The sequence below is a fragment of the Equus caballus genome, chromosome 1 (genome assembly GCF_041296265.1).
Source record: "Equus caballus isolate H_3958 breed thoroughbred chromosome 1, TB-T2T, whole genome shotgun sequence".
NCBI classification, from domain to species: domain Eukaryota; kingdom Metazoa; phylum Chordata; class Mammalia; order Perissodactyla; family Equidae; genus Equus; species Equus caballus.
In genome coordinates, this window is record NC_091684.1 from 80,554,790 (window position 1) to 80,572,747 (window position 17,958).

The 17,958-nt window shown below is 67.9% G+C and overlaps 4 non-coding genes across 4 annotated transcripts; all 4 read left to right on the forward strand.

Annotated features, from left to right (window-relative positions):
- Window positions 1-3,109: 3,109 nt before the first annotated feature.
- LOC138919468 (5S ribosomal RNA) lies at window positions 3,110-3,228 on the forward strand. Its single transcript, XR_011429668.1, has one exon. It is a non-coding gene; the product is annotated as a 5S ribosomal RNA (ribosomal RNA).
- Window positions 3,229-7,165: 3,937 nt separating this feature from the next.
- On the forward strand, window positions 7,166-7,284 carry LOC138919475 (5S ribosomal RNA). Its single transcript, XR_011429677.1, has one exon. It is a non-coding gene; the product is annotated as a 5S ribosomal RNA (ribosomal RNA).
- A 3,935-nt stretch (window positions 7,285-11,219) lies between these two features.
- LOC138919489 (5S ribosomal RNA) lies at window positions 11,220-11,338 on the forward strand. The gene has a single exon (XR_011429703.1). It is a non-coding gene; the product is annotated as a 5S ribosomal RNA (ribosomal RNA).
- Window positions 11,339-15,276: 3,938 nt separating this feature from the next.
- Window positions 15,277-15,395, forward strand: LOC138919498 (5S ribosomal RNA). The gene has a single exon (XR_011429713.1). It is a non-coding gene; the product is annotated as a 5S ribosomal RNA (ribosomal RNA).
- The last annotated feature ends 2,563 nt before the right edge of the window (window positions 15,396-17,958 follow it).

Sequence of the window (17,958 nt, forward strand, 5' to 3'; positions counted from 1 at the left end):
GGGGGGGGGGGGGTCCTGCCTTCGTTTGAAAGGTCGGTGTCTGGCTCCTCGTGGATCCCTTGCATCCGTTTTGATTCTGAACAGACTGGATGGAAGGATTAGGAATCTTGCTGCGCTGGCCCAGGGTTTTGGTGTCCCCTCACTCAGGTGCCTCACTCTGTCCTGCCCCCCTCCTGGCCTCTGTCTGCCAGAGGGAGTGGACGAGTCCCCCGAGAGGACATTTCCGTCCTCAGCGGCCAGCCCTTCCTGGCTCCTTGGCTTGAGCTTTCATATCGTGCGGCTCGGGCAGCTTTGAAAGTCTGCTCTTCCCCTGCCTGTGTCCGCGCAGACTATCGCGGAAAGGGGATCCGGGAAAGCGGGAGGGGAGTTTGCTCCAGGGGAGGAGAGCGGGGATGACAGGGAGGAGGAGAGGGGAGACTTGCCTCAGATCGCACGGACTTTTACATTTTCAAGGGGGGAATTCATCAAGGTAAGCCGTCTCTTCCCCACCGCAGACAGAAAGCAATAGTTGCTCGCTGTGGAGAAGCTGGGACATGCGGGCAGAGCAGGAAGAGAGGACCTCAACCTCCATCCTCTCACCGTTCAGCAATCATCCTGGGAGCGAATATCCTCGTGTTTCCCTTTTCCCGTGGGCCCCACTTTCCCTGCCAGAGCAGACCCAGGGCACCTGTGGCCTGCTTCCTGCTTGCCCGGGATGGCGGGGTGGCGGGGCGGGGCGGGCCGCGCGTCGCTCCCTGCAGGGTAGCGCCCTGGGTGGTTCTGGTTCCGACGGCTCCCCCAATCTGACCTCCGATGAGCGTGTTCTGCTGGGAGAACTGGGGCTGTGTCTCCGTAAGTTTCCCGGAGTGCGGGCCCGGAGGCTTGGTCTCAAACGAAGGCTCGGCAGCAAGGGCCGCCGTTCCTGCGAGGGACTCGCCCTCCCTGAGCGGCAGTTGCCTCATCTGGTTGGAAAGGGGGTCCTGTTAGTGCCTCGTCGGTGGCGTTGTTGCGAGCGCGGAAGCGGGAGCACGGAGCACACCGCTCAGCACGGAGCGCGGCACTGGTTGGTGCGCGCTCATCGTCTGCCGTCCTTCCCTGTGAGCATAGTGCTTTCCGCCGACATTCGCCCGGCACCTGCGGGCCGCGTGCCTGCTTGGGGCCGGACCCAGCAGCCGAGGACGCAGGTGCCAAAATCTCTGCCTTTGGGGGAGTTCGCCGCCTCGTGCCTGGGACGGGAGGACCGACGGCAGACCAACACGTCCCGACGAGAGGCGGCGTCCCCGACGACGGGACGCGGTGCCGTGGGAAATGGAGAGCCTGGCACAGCCGAGGTCCTGGTCAGACATGCGTTGATGGCGTCGCTCTCTTTCCCCCAGCCCGCCCCCCGCCCCCCACCCCGGCCCCCCGGCCCTTTCCTCTCCCTCGCGTCCCGAGGTCCCCTTTCCAACGGGATCCAAGAACGCCCACAGGGCCCAAACTCTTGAGATGGGCAGTGCAGACATCGTGCACTGGATCCCGGGTGGACGACGGGAGAGGGCTGCGGCCCAGAACCCTGAAGCCCAGAGGTCTCGGGACGGGGATACCGGTGACGTCGGGAGGCACCAACGGGTGTTCGGACGTGCGTTTCCCTCCCCGTAATCACACCGTGGCGCTCATCCGTCCATCCTCGGCGTGCTAGCCATCTTGGTAAAACTAAGGAGACTTAACGGGTGAGCTAACCTGTGGGAGACCCTGGGTAATGTCCCTACCTGCGCTCGAGCAGACTGTGGACGCTGTGGTCGTCGGGGAGGGGGTTCTGTACGTCTGGTAGATTGCGTTGGTTTCTCGGGCGAAGTTCTCCGTGTCCTGACTTTTCTGGCTGCTCGTTCTGTCAACTCAGGAAGTCCGGGGGCGCCCCGCAGAAAGAGGAAAAGAGCCAGAACGAAGAGGCGAAGAGAGAAGGAAAGAAACACACAAACACGCACGCGCACACAAAAACGCGCACACACAGAGCGAGAGCGAGAGCGAGAGCGAGAGCGAGAGCGAGCCCGAGCCCGGCTGCCTGTCCGTGGCTCCTGGGCGTCCGGGTCGCGGGACAGGGATCCCAGGAGCGCTGCACTCCTGAGACCCTGTCTGCACGTCCCAGGGCCCCAGGGGTGATCGCCAGCCCCAGGGCCCCCGCCTCCTTGCCCGGGCCCAGCTCAAGCACCACCGCCCTCCTGTGGGGAAGCTGCCTCTTGGGCAGGGCCTCTCTGTGTCAGCGTGAGCGTCTGTGTGTCTGTCCCGGGGGGTGTCTGTCTGGGTCCGTGTCTCGGATCCTCTCAATCTCTCTGTCTCTGCCTCTGTCTCTGTCTCTGTCTCTGTGTCTCTCAGGTCGGTCAGTCAGGAGCTGTCCAGGGTGGCCGCGGGGCCTGGGGTTGAGGGCGCGGTCCGGGTCCCGTGGGCGGGGCGCGGGGCGGGGCGGGGAAGGGTGGCCCGCCCTGGTCTCCCCGCGCCCCGCCGCCCGCCCCGGAGGGCTTTCCGGTGATGCCCTCTGGTCGCGCCGGTGGCTCCAGCTGGATTTGGGCAAGTTGGGGCCGGGCCGGAGCGGCGGCCGCCGGGGGTTGTTGGGCCCGGGTTCGTTGGGAGGCGCCTCGGGCCGGAGGGGCCTCGCCGGCCCGGGGCCCCGACGCGCCGACGCGCCGACGCGCCGACGCGCCCGACGCCCCGGGCCACCTGTCCCCGAGCAGAGCAGCCGGATGTCCTGCGACCCGTCGCCGGGATGCGGGCGGACAGGAGGCCTGGAGCGTCCGGGGCCGGCTTGGGAGAGCGCCTAGACTTGCGCCCCGCCCGCCCACAGTCCCCGGGCTGCCCGAGGCCTCCCGCGCCCTGGGCGGGCGGCAGGGCAGGGCAGGGCAGGGCAGGGCAGGGCAGGGCAGGGTTTGGCTGGCCGCGGCGGCGGCGGCGGCGGCGGCGGCGGCGGCGGCGGGAGGCAGTGGCAGGCAGGCGGCAGGCGGCGGAGCGCGGGGCGCAGGGGACGCGGGCGGCCGGTGCGCGTCACAGGGGCTCGGGCGCGCGCGTCACAGACGCCAGGCGACGGCGCGTCACAGGGGCCAGGCGACAGCGCGCGCGCGCGCGAGGCTTCTTAGGGGCGCCGGCGGCAGCCGCCAGCGTCTACGGCCATACCACCCTGAACGCGCCCGATCTCGTCTGATCTCGGAAGCTAAGCAGGGTCGGGCCTGGTTAGTACTTGGATGGGAGACCGCCTGGGAATACCGGGTGCTGTAGGCTTTTGCCTCCCGCCGCCTCCCTCTCCTTTTGCGCCCCCCCCCCCCGCCCCCCGGCCCCAGCGCCGCTCCCTCCACGCTCCTCCCGCCCCTCCTCCCTCCTCACCGGTCGCCCCATTGCCCCGCCACGCCCCCACCGCTGTCCAGCCGCGCGAGTGCCCCGCGGCCGCGGCCACCGCCGCCGCCGCCGCCGCCGCCGCCGCCCAGCCCTTCCACCTCGCGGCCCCACGGGAACCCAGGGCCAACCGGGGCCGGCCCCGCGTGGCCGTGCCCCCGACGCCGCCCTCGTCCGGCGGGCTCCCTCTGTCCTCGGCGGCCTCTTCCCACCCGCCAGGCTCCTGAGAGACCCTAGCGGTCCACTCGGCCGGCGCGGCACCCAAGCAGTTGGTCGAGTCGTGGTGTGCGATGGAACGGATCCCGCTCCGGGCTGCGGAGGCCCGGACAGCTTCAGCAAGCTGCCAGCAGCCCCTCCGTCTTCCAGAGCCCATCTAGGAAAGACCCCGGGTCAGGCCTCTCCAAACAGCACCTACAGAAGGACGGGGCCCACTGGGCTCGAGAGGAGCCTTCCGGGCCTGGCCATCCATCCCAAGCGGGACGGCTTCTGGATTTTCTGATGCCTGCGCCGTGTGTCAGCTTCTCCAAGTCGGTACCTGGCTGTCCTTGATACCGTCGTTCGCGAGAAACCCTCGTTTCCGCACCGGAGTTGGTACGGGTCCTTTTGTGTTGTCTTTCCTTAAAGACGTCCCCTTCCCCAAGTGTCTAAGTTTCAAGCGCCTCCCCCCGCTCCCCGGCTGGGATGCAACTCCGTCTCCGTCTTCGCTTTTGTCTTTTGGGGGGGGGGGGGGTCCTGCCTTCGTTTGAAAGGTCGGTGTCTGGCTCCTCGTGGATCCCTTGCATCCGTTTTGATTCTGAACAGACTGGATGGAAGGATTAGGAATCTTGCTGCGCTGGCCCAGGGTTTTGGTGTCCCCTCACTCAGGTGCCTCACTCTGTCCTGCCCCCCTCCTGGCCTCTGTCTGCCAGAGGGAGTGGACGAGTCCCCCGAGAGGACATTTCCGTCCTCAGCGGCCAGCCCTTCCTGGCTCCTTGGCTTGAGCTTTCATATCGTGCGGCTCGGGCAGCTTTGAAAGTCTGCTCTTCCCCTGCCTGTGTCCGCGCAGACTATCGCGGAAAGGGGATCCGGGAAAGCGGGAGGGGAGTTTGCTCCAGGGGAGGAGAGCGGGGATGACAGGGAGGAGGAGAGGGGAGACTTGCCTCAGATCGCACGGACTTTTACATTTTCAAGGGGGGAATTCATCAAGGTAAGCCGTCTCTTCCCCACCGCAGACAGAAAGCAATAGTTGCTCGCTGTGGAGAAGCTGGGACATGCGGGCAGAGCAGGAAGAGAGGACCTCAACCTCCATCCTCTCACCGTTCAGCAATCATCCTGGGAGCGAATATCCTCGTGTTTCCCTTTTCCCGTGGGCCCCACTTTCCCTGCCAGAGCAGACCCAGGGCACCTGTGGCCTGCTTCCTGCTTGCCCGGGATGGCGGGGTGGCGGGGCGGGGCGGGCCGCGCGTCGCTCCCTGCAGGGTAGCGCCCTGGGTGGTTCTGGTTCCGACGGCTCCCCCAATCTGACCTCCGATGAGCGTGTTCTGCTGGGAGAACTGGGGCTGTGTCTCCGTAAGTTTCCCGGAGTGCGGGCCCGGAGGCTTGGTCTCAAACGAAGGCTCGGCAGCAAGGGCCGCCGTTCCTGCGAGGGACTCGCCCTCCCTGAGCGGCAGTTGCCTCATCTGGTTGGAAAGGGGGTCCTGTTAGTGCCTCGTCGGTGGCGTTGTTGCGAGCGCGGAAGCGGGAGCACGGAGCACACCGCTCAGCACGGAGCGCGGCACTGGTTGGTGCGCGCTCATCGTCTGCCGTCCTTCCCTGTGAGCATAGTGCTTTCCGCCGACATTCGCCCGGCACCTGCGGGCCGCGTGCCTGCTTGGGGCCGGACCCAGCAGCCGAGGACGCAGGTGCCAAAATCTCTGCCTTTGGGGGAGTTCGCCGCCTCGTGCCTGGGACGGGAGGACCGACGGCAGACCAACACGTCCCGACGAGAGGCGGCGTCCCCGACGACGGGACGCGGTGCCGTGGGAAATGGAGAGCCTGGCACAGCCGAGGTCCTGGTCAGACATGCGTTGATGGCGTCGCTCTCTTTCCCCCAGCCCGCCCCCCGCCCCCCACCCCGGCCCCCCGGCCCTTTCCTCTCCCTCGCGTCCCGAGGTCCCCTTTCCAACGGGATCCAAGAACGCCCACAGGGCCCAAACTCTTGAGATGGGCAGTGCAGACATCGTGCACTGGATCCCGGGTGGACGACGGGAGAGGGCTGCGGCCCAGAACCCTGAAGCCCAGAGGTCTCGGGACGGGGATACCGGTGACGTCGGGAGGCACCAACGGGTGTTCGGACGTGCGTTTCCCTCCCCGTAATCACACCGTGGCGCTCATCCGTCCATCCTCGGCGTGCTAGCCATCTTGGTAAAACTAAGGAGACTTAACGGGTGAGCTAACCTGTGGGAGACCCTGGGTAATGTCCCTACCTGCGCTCGAGCAGACTGTGGACGCTGTGGTCGTCGGGGAGGGGGTTCTGTACGTCTGGTAGATTGCGTTGGTTTCTCGGGCGAAGTTCTCCGTGTCCTGACTTTTCTGGCTGCTCGTTCTGTCAACTCAGGAAGTCCGGGGGCGCCCCGCAGAAAGAGGAAAAGAGCCAGAACGAAGAGGCGAAGAGAGAAGGAAAGAAACACACAAACACGCACGCGCACACAAAAACGCGCACACACAGAGCGAGAGCGAGAGCGAGAGCGAGAGCGAGAGCGAGCCCGAGCCCGGCTGCCTGTCCGTGGCTCCTGGGCGTCCGGGTCGCGGGACAGGGATCCCAGGAGCGCTGCACTCCTGAGACCCTGTCTGCACGTCCCAGGGCCCCAGGGGTGATCGCCAGCCCCAGGGCCCCCGCCTCCTTGCCCGGGCCCAGCTCAAGCACCACCGCCCTCCTGTGGGGAAGCTGCCTCTTGGGCAGGGCCTCTCTGTGTCAGCGTGAGCGTCTGTGTGTCTGTCCCGGGGGGTGTCTGTCTGGGTCCGTGTCTCGGATCCTCTCAATCTCTCTGTCTCTGCCTCTGTCTCTGTCTCTGTCTCTGTGTCTCTCAGGTCGGTCAGTCAGGAGCTGTCCAGGGTGGCCGCGGGGCCTGGGGTTGAGGGCGCGGTCCGGGTCCCGTGGGCGGGGCGCGGGGCGGGGCGGGGAAGGGTGGCCCGCCCTGGTCTCCCCGCGCCCCGCCGCCCGCCCCGGAGGGCTTTCCGGTGATGCCCTCTGGTCGCGCCGGTGGCTCCAGCTGGATTTGGGCAAGTTGGGGCCGGGCCGGAGCGGCGGCCGCCGGGGGTTGTTGGGCCCGGGTTCGTTGGGAGGCGCCTCGGGCCGGAGGGGCCTCGCCGGCCCGGGGCCCCGACGCGCCGACGCGCCGACGCGCCGACGCGCCCGACGCCCCGGGCCACCTGTCCCCGAGCAGAGCAGCCGGATGTCCTGCGACCCGTCGCCGGGATGCGGGCGGACAGGAGGCCTGGAGCGTCCGGGGCCGGCTTGGGAGAGCGCCTAGACTTGCGCCCCGCCCGCCCACAGTCCCCGGGGTGCCCGAGGCCTCCCGCGCCCTGGGCGGGCGGCAGGGCAGGGCAGGGCAGGGCAGGGCAGGGCAGGGCAGGGTTTGGCTGGCCGCGGCGGCGGCGGCGGCGGCGGCGGCGGCGGCGGCGGGAGGCAGTGGCAGGCAGGCGGCAGGCGGCGGAGCGCGGGGCGCAGGGGACGCGGGCGGCCGGTGCGCGTCACAGGGGCTCGGGCGCGCGCGTCACAGACGCCAGGCGACGGCGCGTCACAGGGGCCAGGCGACAGCGCGCGCGCGCGCGAGGCTTCTTAGGGGCGCCGGCGGCAGCTGCCAGCGTCTACGGCCATACCACCCTGAACGCGCCCGATCTCGTCTGATCTCGGAAGCTAAGCAGGGTCGGGCCTGGTTAGTACTTGGATGGGAGACCGCCTGGGAATACCGGGTGCTGTAGGCTTTTGCCTCCCGCCGCCTCCCTCTCCTTTTGCGCCCCCCCCCCCGCCCCCCGGCCCCAGCGCCGCTCCCTCCACGCTCCTCCCGCCCCTCCTCCCTCCTCACCGGTCGCCCCATCGCCCCGCCACGCCCCCACCGCTGTCCAGCCGCGCGAGTGCCCCGCGGCCGCGGCCACCGCCGCCGCCGCCGCCGCCGCCGCCGCCCAGCCCTTCCACCTCGCGGCCCCACGGGAACCCAGGGCCAACCGGGGCCGGCCCCGCGTGGCCGTGCCCCCGACGCCGCCCTCGTCCGGCGGGCTCCCTCTGTCCTCGGCGGCCTCTTCCCACCCGCCAGGCTCCTGAGAGACCCTAGCGGTCCACTCGGCCGGCGCGGCACCCAAGCAGTTGGTCGAGTCGTGGTGTGCGATGGAACGGATCCCGCTCCGGGCTGCGGAGGCCCGGACAGCTTCAGCAAGCTGCCAGCAGCCCCTCCGTCTTCCAGAGCCCATCTAGGAAAGACCCCGGGTCAGGCCTCTCCAAACAGCACCTACAGAAGGACGGGGCCCACTGGGCTCGAGAGGAGCCTTCCGGGCCTGGCCATCCATCCCAAGCGGGACGGCTTCTGGATTTTCTGATGCCTGCGCCGTGTGTCAGCTTCTCCAAGTCGGTACCTGGCTGTCCTTGATACCGTCGTTCGCGAGAAACCCTCGTTTCCGCACCGGAGTTGGTACGGGTCCTTTTGTGTTGTCTTTCCTTAAAGACGTCCCCTTCCCCAAGTGTCTAAGTTTCAAGCGCCTCCCCCCGCTCCCCGGCTGGGATGCAACTCCGTCTCCGTCTTCGCTTTTGTCTTTTGGGGGGGGGGGGGTCCTGCCTTCGTTTGAAAGGTCGGTGTCTGGCTCCTCGTGGATCCCTTGCATCCGTTTTGATTCTGAACAGACTGGATGGAAGGATTAGGAATCTTGCTGCGCTGGCCCAGGGTTTTGGTGTCCCCTCACTCAGGTGCCTCACTCTGTCCTGCCCCCCTCCTGGCCTCTGTCTGCCAGAGGGAGTGGACGAGTCCCCCGAGAGGACATTTCCGTCCTCAGCGGCCAGCCCTTCCTGGCTCCTTGGCTTGAGCTTTCATATCGTGCGGCTCGGGCAGCTTTGAAAGTCTGCTCTTCCCCTGCCTGTGTCCGCGCAGACTATCGCGGAAAGGGGATCCGGGAAAGCGGGAGGGGAGTTTGCTCCAGGGGAGGAGAGCGGGGATGACAGGGAGGAGGAGAGGGGAGACTTGCCTCAGATCGCACGGACTTTTACATTTTCAAGGGGGGAATTCATCAAGGTAAGCCGTCTCTTCCCCACCGCAGACAGAAAGCAATAGTTGCTCGCTGTGGAGAAGCTGGGACATGCGGGCAGAGCAGGAAGAGAGGACCTCAACCTCCATCCTCTCACCGTTCAGCAATCATCCTGGGAGCGAATATCCTCGTGTTTCCCTTTTCCCGTGGGCCCCACTTTCCCTGCCAGAGCAGACCCAGGGCACCTGTGGCCTGCTTCCTGCTTGCCCGGGATGGCGGGGTGGCGGGGCGGGGCGGGCCGCGCGTCGCTCCCTGCAGGGTAGCGCCCTGGGTGGTTCTGGTTCCGACGGCTCCCCCAATCTGACCTCCGATGAGCGTGTTCTGCTGGGAGAACTGGGGCTGTGTCTCCGTAAGTTTCCCGGAGTGCGGGCCCGGAGGCTTGGTCTCAAACGAAGGCTCGGCAGCAAGGGCCGCCGTTCCTGCGAGGGACTCGCCCTCCCTGAGCGGCAGTTGCCTCATCTGGTTGGAAAGGGGGTCCTGTTAGTGCCTCGTCGGTGGCGTTGTTGCGAGCGCGGAAGCGGGAGCACGGAGCACACCGCTCAGCACGGAGCGCGGCACTGGTTGGTGCGCGCTCATCGTCTGCCGTCCTTCCCTGTGAGCATAGTGCTTTCCGCCGACATTCGCCCGGCACCTGCGGGCCGCGTGCCTGCTTGGGGCCGGACCCAGCAGCCGAGGACGCAGGTGCCAAAATCTCTGCCTTTGGGGGAGTTCGCCGCCTCGTGCCTGGGACGGGAGGACCGACGGCAGACCAACACGTCCCGACGAGAGGCGGCGTCCCCGACGACGGGACGCGGTGCCGTGGGAAATGGAGAGCCTGGCACAGCCGAGGTCCTGGTCAGACATGCGTTGATGGCGTCGCTCTCTTTCCCCCAGCCCGCCCCCCGCCCCCCACCCCGGCCCCCCGGCCCTTTCCTCTCCCTCGCGTCCCGAGGTCCCCTTTCCAACGGGATCCAAGAACGCCCACAGGGCCCAAACTCTTGAGATGGGCAGTGCAGACATCGTGCACTGGATCCCGGGTGGACGACGGGAGAGGGCTGCGGCCCAGAACCCTGAAGCCCAGAGGTCTCGGGACGGGGATACCGGTGACGTCGGGAGGCACCAACGGGTGTTCGGACGTGCGTTTCCCTCCCCGTAATCACACCGTGGCGCTCATCCGTCCATCCTCGGCGTGCTAGCCATCTTGGTAAAACTAAGGAGACTTAACGGGTGAGCTAACCTGTGGGAGACCCTGGGTAATGTCCCTACCTGCGCTCGAGCAGACTGTGGACGCTGTGGTCGTCGGGGAGGGGGTTCTGTACGTCTGGTAGATTGCGTTGGTTTCTCGGGCGAAGTTCTCCGTGTCCTGACTTTTCTGGCTGCTCGTTCTGTCAACTCAGGAAGTCCGGGGGCGCCCCGCAGAAAGAGGAAAAGAGCCAGAACGAAGAGGCGAAGAGAGAAGGAAAGAAACACACAAACACGCACGCGCACACAAAAACGCGCACACACAGAGCGAGAGCGAGAGCGAGAGCGAGAGCGAGAGCGAGCCCGAGCCCGGCTGCCTGTCCGTGGCTCCTGGGCGTCCGGGTCGCGGGACAGGGATCCCAGGAGCGCTGCACTCCTGAGACCCTGTCTGCACGTCCCAGGGCCCCAGGGGTGATCGCCAGCCCCAGGGCCCCCGCCTCCTTGCCCGGGCCCAGCTCAAGCACCACCGCCCTCCTGTGGGGAAGCTGCCTCTTGGGCAGGGCCTCTCTGTGTCAGCGTGAGCGTCTGTGTGTCTGTCCCGGGGGGTGTCTGTCTGGGTCCGTGTCTCGGATCCTCTCAATCTCTCTGTCTCTGCCTCTGTCTCTGTCTCTGTCTCTGTGTCTCTCAGGTCGGTCAGTCAGGAGCTGTCCAGGGTGGCCGCGGGGCCTGGGGTTGAGGGCGCGGTCCGGGTCCCGTGGGCGGGGCGCGGGGCGGGGCGGGGAAGGGTGGCCCGCCCTGGTCTCCCCGCGCCCCGCCGCCCGCCCCGGAGGGCTTTCCGGTGATGCCCTCTGGTCGCGCCGGTGGCTCCAGCTGGATTTGGGCAAGTTGGGGCCGGGCCGGAGCGGCGGCCGCCGGGGGTTGTTGGGCCCGGGTTCGTTGGGAGGCGCCTCGGGCCGGAGGGGCCTCGCCGGCCCGGGGCCCCGACGCGCCGACGCGCCGACGCGCCGACGCGCCCGACGCCCCGGGCCACCTGTCCCCGAGCAGAGCAGCCGGATGTCCTGCGACCCGTCGCCGGGATGCGGGCGGACAGGAGGCCTGGAGCGTCCGGGGCCGGCTTGGGAGAGCGCCTAGACTTGCGCCCCGCCCGCCCACAGTCCCCGGGGTGCCCGAGGCCTCCCGCGCCCTGGGCGGGCGGCAGGGCAGGGCAGGGCAGGGCAGGGCAGGGCAGGGCAGGGTTTGGCTGGCCGCGGCGGCGGCGGCGGCGGCGGCGGCGGCGGCGGCGGGAGGCAGTGGCAGGCAGGCGGCAGGCGGCGGAGCGCGGGGCGCAGGGGACGCGGGCGGCCGGTGCGCGTCACAGGGGCTCGGGCGCGCGCGTCACAGACGCCAGGCGACGGCGCGTCACAGGGGCCAGGCGACAGCGCGCGCGCGCGCGAGGCTTCTTAGGGGCGCCGGCGGCAGCCGCCAGCGTCTACGGCCATACCACCCTGAACGCGCCCGATCTCGTCTGATCTCGGAAGCTAAGCAGGGTCGGGCCTGGTTAGTACTTGGATGGGAGACCGCCTGGGAATACCGGGTGCTGTAGGCTTTTGCCTCCCGCCGCCTCCCTCTCCTTTTGCGCCCCCCCCCCCCGCCCCCCGGCCCCAGCGCCGCTCCCTCCACGCTCCTCCCGCCCCTCCTCCCTCCTCACCGGTCGCCCCATCGCCCCGCCACGCCCCCACCGCTGTCCAGCCGCGCGAGTGCCCCGCGGCCGCGGCCACCGCCGCCGCCGCCGCCGCCGCCGCCGCCCAGCCCTTCCACCTCGCGGCCCCACGGGAACCCAGGGCCAACCGGGGCCGGCCCCGCGTGGCCGTGCCCCCGACGCCGCCCTCGTCCGGCGGGCTCCCTCTGTCCTCGGCGGCCTCTTCCCACCCGCCAGGCTCCTGAGAGACCCTAGCGGTCCACTCGGCCGGCGCGGCACCCAAGCAGTTGGTCGAGTCGTGGTGTGCGATGGAACGGATCCCGCTCCGGGCTGCGGAGGCCCGGACAGCTTCAGCAAGCTGCCAGCAGCCCCTCCGTCTTCCAGAGCCCATCTAGGAAAGACCCCGGGTCAGGCCTCTCCAAACAGCACCTACAGAAGGACGGGGCCCACTGGGCTCGAGAGGAGCCTTCCGGGCCTGGCCATCCATCCCAAGCGGGACGGCTTCTGGATTTTCTGATGCCTGCGCCGTGTGTCAGCTTCTCCAAGTCGGTACCTGGCTGTCCTTGATACCGTCGTTCGCGAGAAACCCTCGTTTCCGCACCGGAGTTGGTACGGGTCCTTTTGTGTTGTCTTTCCTTAAAGACGTCCCCTTCCCCAAGTGTCTAAGTTTCAAGCGCCTCCCCCCGCTCCCCGGCTGGGATGCAACTCCGTCTCCGTCTTCGCTTTTGTCTTTTGGGGGGGGGGGGGGGTCCTGCCTTCGTTTGAAAGGTCGGTGTCTGGCTCCTCGTGGATCCCTTGCATCCGTTTTGATTCTGAACAGACTGGATGGAAGGATTAGGAATCTTGCTGCGCTGGCCCAGGGTTTTGGTGTCCCCTCACTCAGGTGCCTCACTCTGTCCTGCCCCCCTCCTGGCCTCTGTCTGCCAGAGGGAGTGGACGAGTCCCCCGAGAGGACATTTCCGTCCTCAGCGGCCAGCCCTTCCTGGCTCCTTGGCTTGAGCTTTCATATCGTGCGGCTCGGGCAGCTTTGAAAGTCTGCTCTTCCCCTGCCTGTGTCCGCGCAGACTATCGCGGAAAGGGGATCCGGGAAAGCGGGAGGGGAGTTTGCTCCAGGGGAGGAGAGCGGGGATGACAGGGAGGAGGAGAGGGGAGACTTGCCTCAGATCGCACGGACTTTTACATTTTCAAGGGGGGAATTCATCAAGGTAAGCCGTCTCTTCCCCACCGCAGACAGAAAGCAATAGTTGCTCGCTGTGGAGAAGCTGGGACATGCGGGCAGAGCAGGAAGAGAGGACCTCAACCTCCATCCTCTCACCGTTCAGCAATCATCCTGGGAGCGAATATCCTCGTGTTTCCCTTTTCCCGTGGGCCCCACTTTCCCTGCCAGAGCAGACCCAGGGCACCTGTGGCCTGCTTCCTGCTTGCCCGGGATGGCGGGGTGGCGGGGCGGGGCGGGCCGCGCGTCGCTCCCTGCAGGGTAGCGCCCTGGGTGGTTCTGGTTCCGACGGCTCCCCCAATCTGACCTCCGATGAGCGTGTTCTGCTGGGAGAACTGGGGCTGTGTCTCCGTAAGTTTCCCGGAGTGCGGGCCCGGAGGCTTGGTCTCAAACGAAGGCTCGGCAGCAAGGGCCGCCGTTCCTGCGAGGGACTCGCCCTCCCTGAGCGGCAGTTGCCTCATCTGGTTGGAAAGGGGGTCCTGTTAGTGCCTCGTCGGTGGCGTTGTTGCGAGCGCGGAAGCGGGAGCACGGAGCACACCGCTCAGCACGGAGCGCGGCACTGGTTGGTGCGCGCTCATCGTCTGCCGTCCTTCCCTGTGAGCATAGTGCTTTCCGCCGACATTCGCCCGGCACCTGCGGGCCGCGTGCCTGCTTGGGGCCGGACCCAGCAGCCGAGGACGCAGGTGCCAAAATCTCTGCCTTTGGGGGAGTTCGCCGCCTCGTGCCTGGGACGGGAGGACCGACGGCAGACCAACACGTCCCGACGAGAGGCGGCGTCCCCGACGACGGGACGCGGTGCCGTGGGAAATGGAGAGCCTGGCACAGCCGAGGTCCTGGTCAGACATGCGTTGATGGCGTCGCTCTCTTTCCCCCAGCCCGCCCCCCGCCCCCCACCCCGGCCCCCCGGCCCTTTCCTCTCCCTCGCGTCCCGAGGTCCCCTTTCCAACGGGATCCAAGAACGCCCACAGGGCCCAAACTCTTGAGATGGGCAGTGCAGACATCGTGCACTGGATCCCGGGTGGACGACGGGAGAGGGCTGCGGCCCAGAACCCTGAAGCCCAGAGGTCTCGGGACGGGGATACCGGTGACGTCGGGAGGCACCAACGGGTGTTCGGACGTGCGTTTCCCTCCCCGTAATCACACCGTGGCGCTCATCCGTCCATCCTCGGCGTGCTAGCCATCTTGGTAAAACTAAGGAGACTTAACGGGTGAGCTAACCTGTGGGAGACCCTGGGTAATGTCCCTACCTGCGCTCGAGCAGACTGTGGACGCTGTGGTCGTCGGGGAGGGGGTTCTGTACGTCTGGTAGATTGCGTTGGTTTCTCGGGCGAAGTTCTCCGTGTCCTGACTTTTCTGGCTGCTCGTTCTGTCAACTCAGGAAGTCCGGGGGCGCCCCGCAGAAAGAGGAAAAGAGCCAGAACGAAGAGGCGAAGAGAGAAGGAAAGAAACACACAAACACGCACGCGCACACAAAAACGCGCACACACAGAGCGAGAGCGAGAGCGAGAGCGAGAGCGAGAGCGAGCCCGAGCCCGGCTGCCTGTCCGTGGCTCCTGGGCGTCCGGGTCGCGGGACAGGGATCCCAGGAGCGCTGCACTCCTGAGACCCTGTCTGCACGTCCCAGGGCCCCAGGGGTGATCGCCAGCCCCAGGGCCCCCGCCTCCTTGCCCGGGCCCAGCTCAAGCACCACCGCCCTCCTGTGGGGAAGCTGCCTCTTGGGCAGGGCCTCTCTGTGTCAGCGTGAGCGTCTGTGTGTCTGTCCCGGGGGGTGTCTGTCTGGGTCCGTGTCTCGGATCCTCTCAATCTCTCTGTCTCTGCCTCTGTCTCTGTCTCTGTCTCTGTGTCTCTCAGGTCGGTCAGTCAGGAGCTGTCCAGGGTGGCCGCGGGGCCTGGGGTTGAGGGCGCGGTCCGGGTCCCGTGGGCGGGGCGCGGGGCGGGGCGGGGAAGGGTGGCCCGCCCTGGTCTCCCCGCGCCCCGCCGCCCGCCCCGGAGGGCTTTCCGGTGATGCCCTCTGGTCGCGCCGGTGGCTCCAGCTGGATTTGGGCAAGTTGGGGCCGGGCCGGAGCGGCGGCCGCCGGGGGTTGTTGGGCCCGGGTTCGTTGGGAGGCGCCTCGGGCCGGAGGGGCCTCGCCGGCCCGGGGCCCCGACGCGCCGACGCGCCGACGCGCCGACGCGCCCGACGCCCCGGGCCACCTGTCCCCGAGCAGAGCAGCCGGATGTCCTGCGACCCGTCGCCGGGATGCGGGCGGACAGGAGGCCTGGAGCGTCCGGGGCCGGCTTGGGAGAGCGCCTAGACTTGCGCCCCGCCCGCCCACAGTCCCCGGGGTGCCCGAGGCCTCCCGCGCCCTGGGCGGGCGGCAGGGCAGGGCAGGGCAGGGCAGGGCAGGGCAGGGCAGGGTTTGGCTGGCCGCGGCGGCGGCGGCGGCGGCGGCGGCGGCGGCGGCGGGAGGCAGTGGCAGGCAGGCGGCAGGCGGCGGAGCGCGGGGCGCAGGGGACGCGGGCGGCCGGTGCGCGTCACAGGGGCTCGGGCGCGCGCGTCACAGACGCCAGGCGACGGCGCGTCACAGGGGCCAGGCGACAGCGCGCGCGCGCGCGAGGCTTCTTAGGGGCGCCGGCGGCAGCCGCCAGCGTCTACGGCCATACCACCCTGAACGCGCCCGATCTCGTCTGATCTCGGAAGCTAAGCAGGGTCGGGCCTGGTTAGTACTTGGATGGGAGACCGCCTGGGAATACCGGGTGCTGTAGGCTTTTGCCTCCCGCCGCCTCCCTCTCCTTTTGCGCCCCCCCCCCCGCCCCCCGGCCCCAGCGCCGCTCCCTCCACGCTCCTCCCGCCCCTCCTCCCTCCTCACCGGTCGCCCCATCGCCCCGCCACGCCCCCACCGCTGTCCAGCCGCGCGAGTGCCCCGCGGCCGCGGCCACCGCCGCCGCCGCCGCCGCCGCCGCCGCCCAGCCCTTCCACCTCGCGGCCCCACGGGAACCCAGGGCCAACCGGGGCCGGCCCCGCGTGGCCGTGCCCCCGACGCCGCCCTCGTCCGGCGGGCTCCCTCTGTCCTCGGCGGCCTCTTCCCACCCGCCAGGCTCCTGAGAGACCCTAGCGGTCCACTCGGCCGGCGCGGCACCCAAGCAGTTGGTCGAGTCGTGGTGTGCGATGGAACGGATCCCGCTCCGGGCTGCGGAGGCCCGGACAGCTTCAGCAAGCTGCCAGCAGCCCCTCCGTCTTCCAGAGCCCATCTAGGAAAGACCCCGGGTCAGGCCTCTCCAAACAGCACCTACAGAAGGACGGGGCCCACTGGGCTCGAGAGGAGCCTTCCGGGCCTGGCCATCCATCCCAAGCGGGACGGCTTCTGGATTTTCTGATGCCTGCGCCGTGTGTCAGCTTCTCCAAGTCGGTACCTGGCTGTCCTTGATACCGTCGTTCGCGAGAAACCCTCGTTTCCGCACCGGAGTTGGTACGGGTCCTTTTGTGTTGTCTTTCCTTAAAGACGTCCCCTTCCCCAAGTGTCTAAGTTTCAAGCGCCTCCCCCCGCTCCCCGGCTGGGATGCAACTCCGTCTCCGTCTTCGCTTTTGTCTTTTGGGGGGGGGGGGGGTCCTGCCTTCGTTTGAAAGGTCGGTGTCTGGCTCCTCGTGGATCCCTTGCATCCGTTTTGATTCTGAACAGACTGGATGGAAGGATTAGGAATCTTGCTGCGCTGGCCCAGGGTTTTGGTGTCCCCTCACTCAGGTGCCTCACTCTGTCCTGCCCCCCTCCTGGCCTCTGTCTGCCAGAGGGAGTGGACGAGTCCCCCGAGAGGACATTTCCGTCCTCAGCGGCCAGCCCTTCCTGGCTCCTTGGCTTGAGCTTTCATATCGTGCGGCTCGGGCAGCTTTGAAAGTCTGCTCTTCCCCTGCCTGTGTCCGCGCAGACTATCGCGGAAAGGGGATCCGGGAAAGCGGGAGGGGAGTTTGCTCCAGGGGAGGAGAGCGGGGATGACAGGGAGGAGGAGAGGGGAGACTTGCCTCAGATCGCACGGACTTTTACATTTTCAAGGGGGGAATTCATCAAGGTAAGCCGTCTCTTCCCCACCGCAGACAGAAAGCAATAGTTGCTCGCTGTGGAGAAGCTGGGACATGCGGGCAGAGCAGGAAGAGAGGACCTCAACCTCCATCCTCTCACCGTTCAGCAATCATCCTGGGAGCGAATATCCTCGTGTTTCCCTTTTCCCGTGGGCCCCACTTTCCCTGCCAGAGCAGACCCAGGGCACCTGTGGCCTGCTTCCTGCTTGCCCGGGATGGCGGGGTGGCGGGGCGGGGCGGGCCGCGCGTCGCTCCCTGCAGGGTAGCGCCCTGGGTGGTTCTGGTTCCGACGGCTCCCCCAATCTGACCTCCGATGAGCGTGTTCTGCTGGGAGAACTGGGGCTGTGTCTCCGTAAGTTTCCCGGAGTGCGGGCCCGGAGGCTTGGTCTCAAACGAAGGCTCGGCAGCAAGGGCCGCCGTTCCTGCGAGGGACTCGCCCTCCCTGAGCGGCAGTTGCCTCATCTGGTTGGAAAGGGGGTCCTGTTAGTGCCTCGTCGGTGGCGTTGTTGCGAGCGCGGAAGCGGGAGCACGGAGCACACCGCTCAGCACGGAGCGCGGCACTGGTTGGTGCGCGCTCATCGTCTGCCGTCCTTCCCTGTGAGCATAGTGCTTTCCGCCGACATTCGCCCGGCACCTGCGGGCCGCGTGCCTGCTTGGGGCCGGACCCAGCAGCCGAGGACGCAGGTGCCAAAATCTCTGCCTTTGGGGGAGTTCGCCGCCTCGTGCCTGGGACGGGAGGACCGACGGCAGACCAACACGTCCCGACGAGAGGCGGCGTCCCCGACGACGGGACGCGGTGCCGTGGGAAATGGAGAGCCTGGCACAGCCGAGGTCCTGGTCAGACATGCGTTGATGGCGTCGCTCTCTTTCCCCCAGCCCGCCCCCCGCCCCCCACCCCGGCCCCCCGGCCCTTTCCTCTCCCTCGCGTCCCGAGGTCCCCTTTCCAACGGGATCCAAGAACGCCCACAGGGCCCAAACTCTTGAGATGGGCAGTGCAGACATCGTGCACTGGATCCCGGGTGGACGACGGGAGAGGGCTGCGGCCCAGAACCCTGAAGCCCAGAGGTCTCGGGACGGGGATACCGGTGACGTCGGGAGGCACCAACGGGTGTTCGGACGTGCGTTTCCCTCCCCGTAATCACACCGTGGCGCTCATCCGTCCATCCTCGGCGTGCTAGCCATCTTGGTAAAACTAAGGAGACTTAACGGGTGAGCTAACCTGTGGGAGACCCTGGGTAATGTCCCTACCTGCGCTCG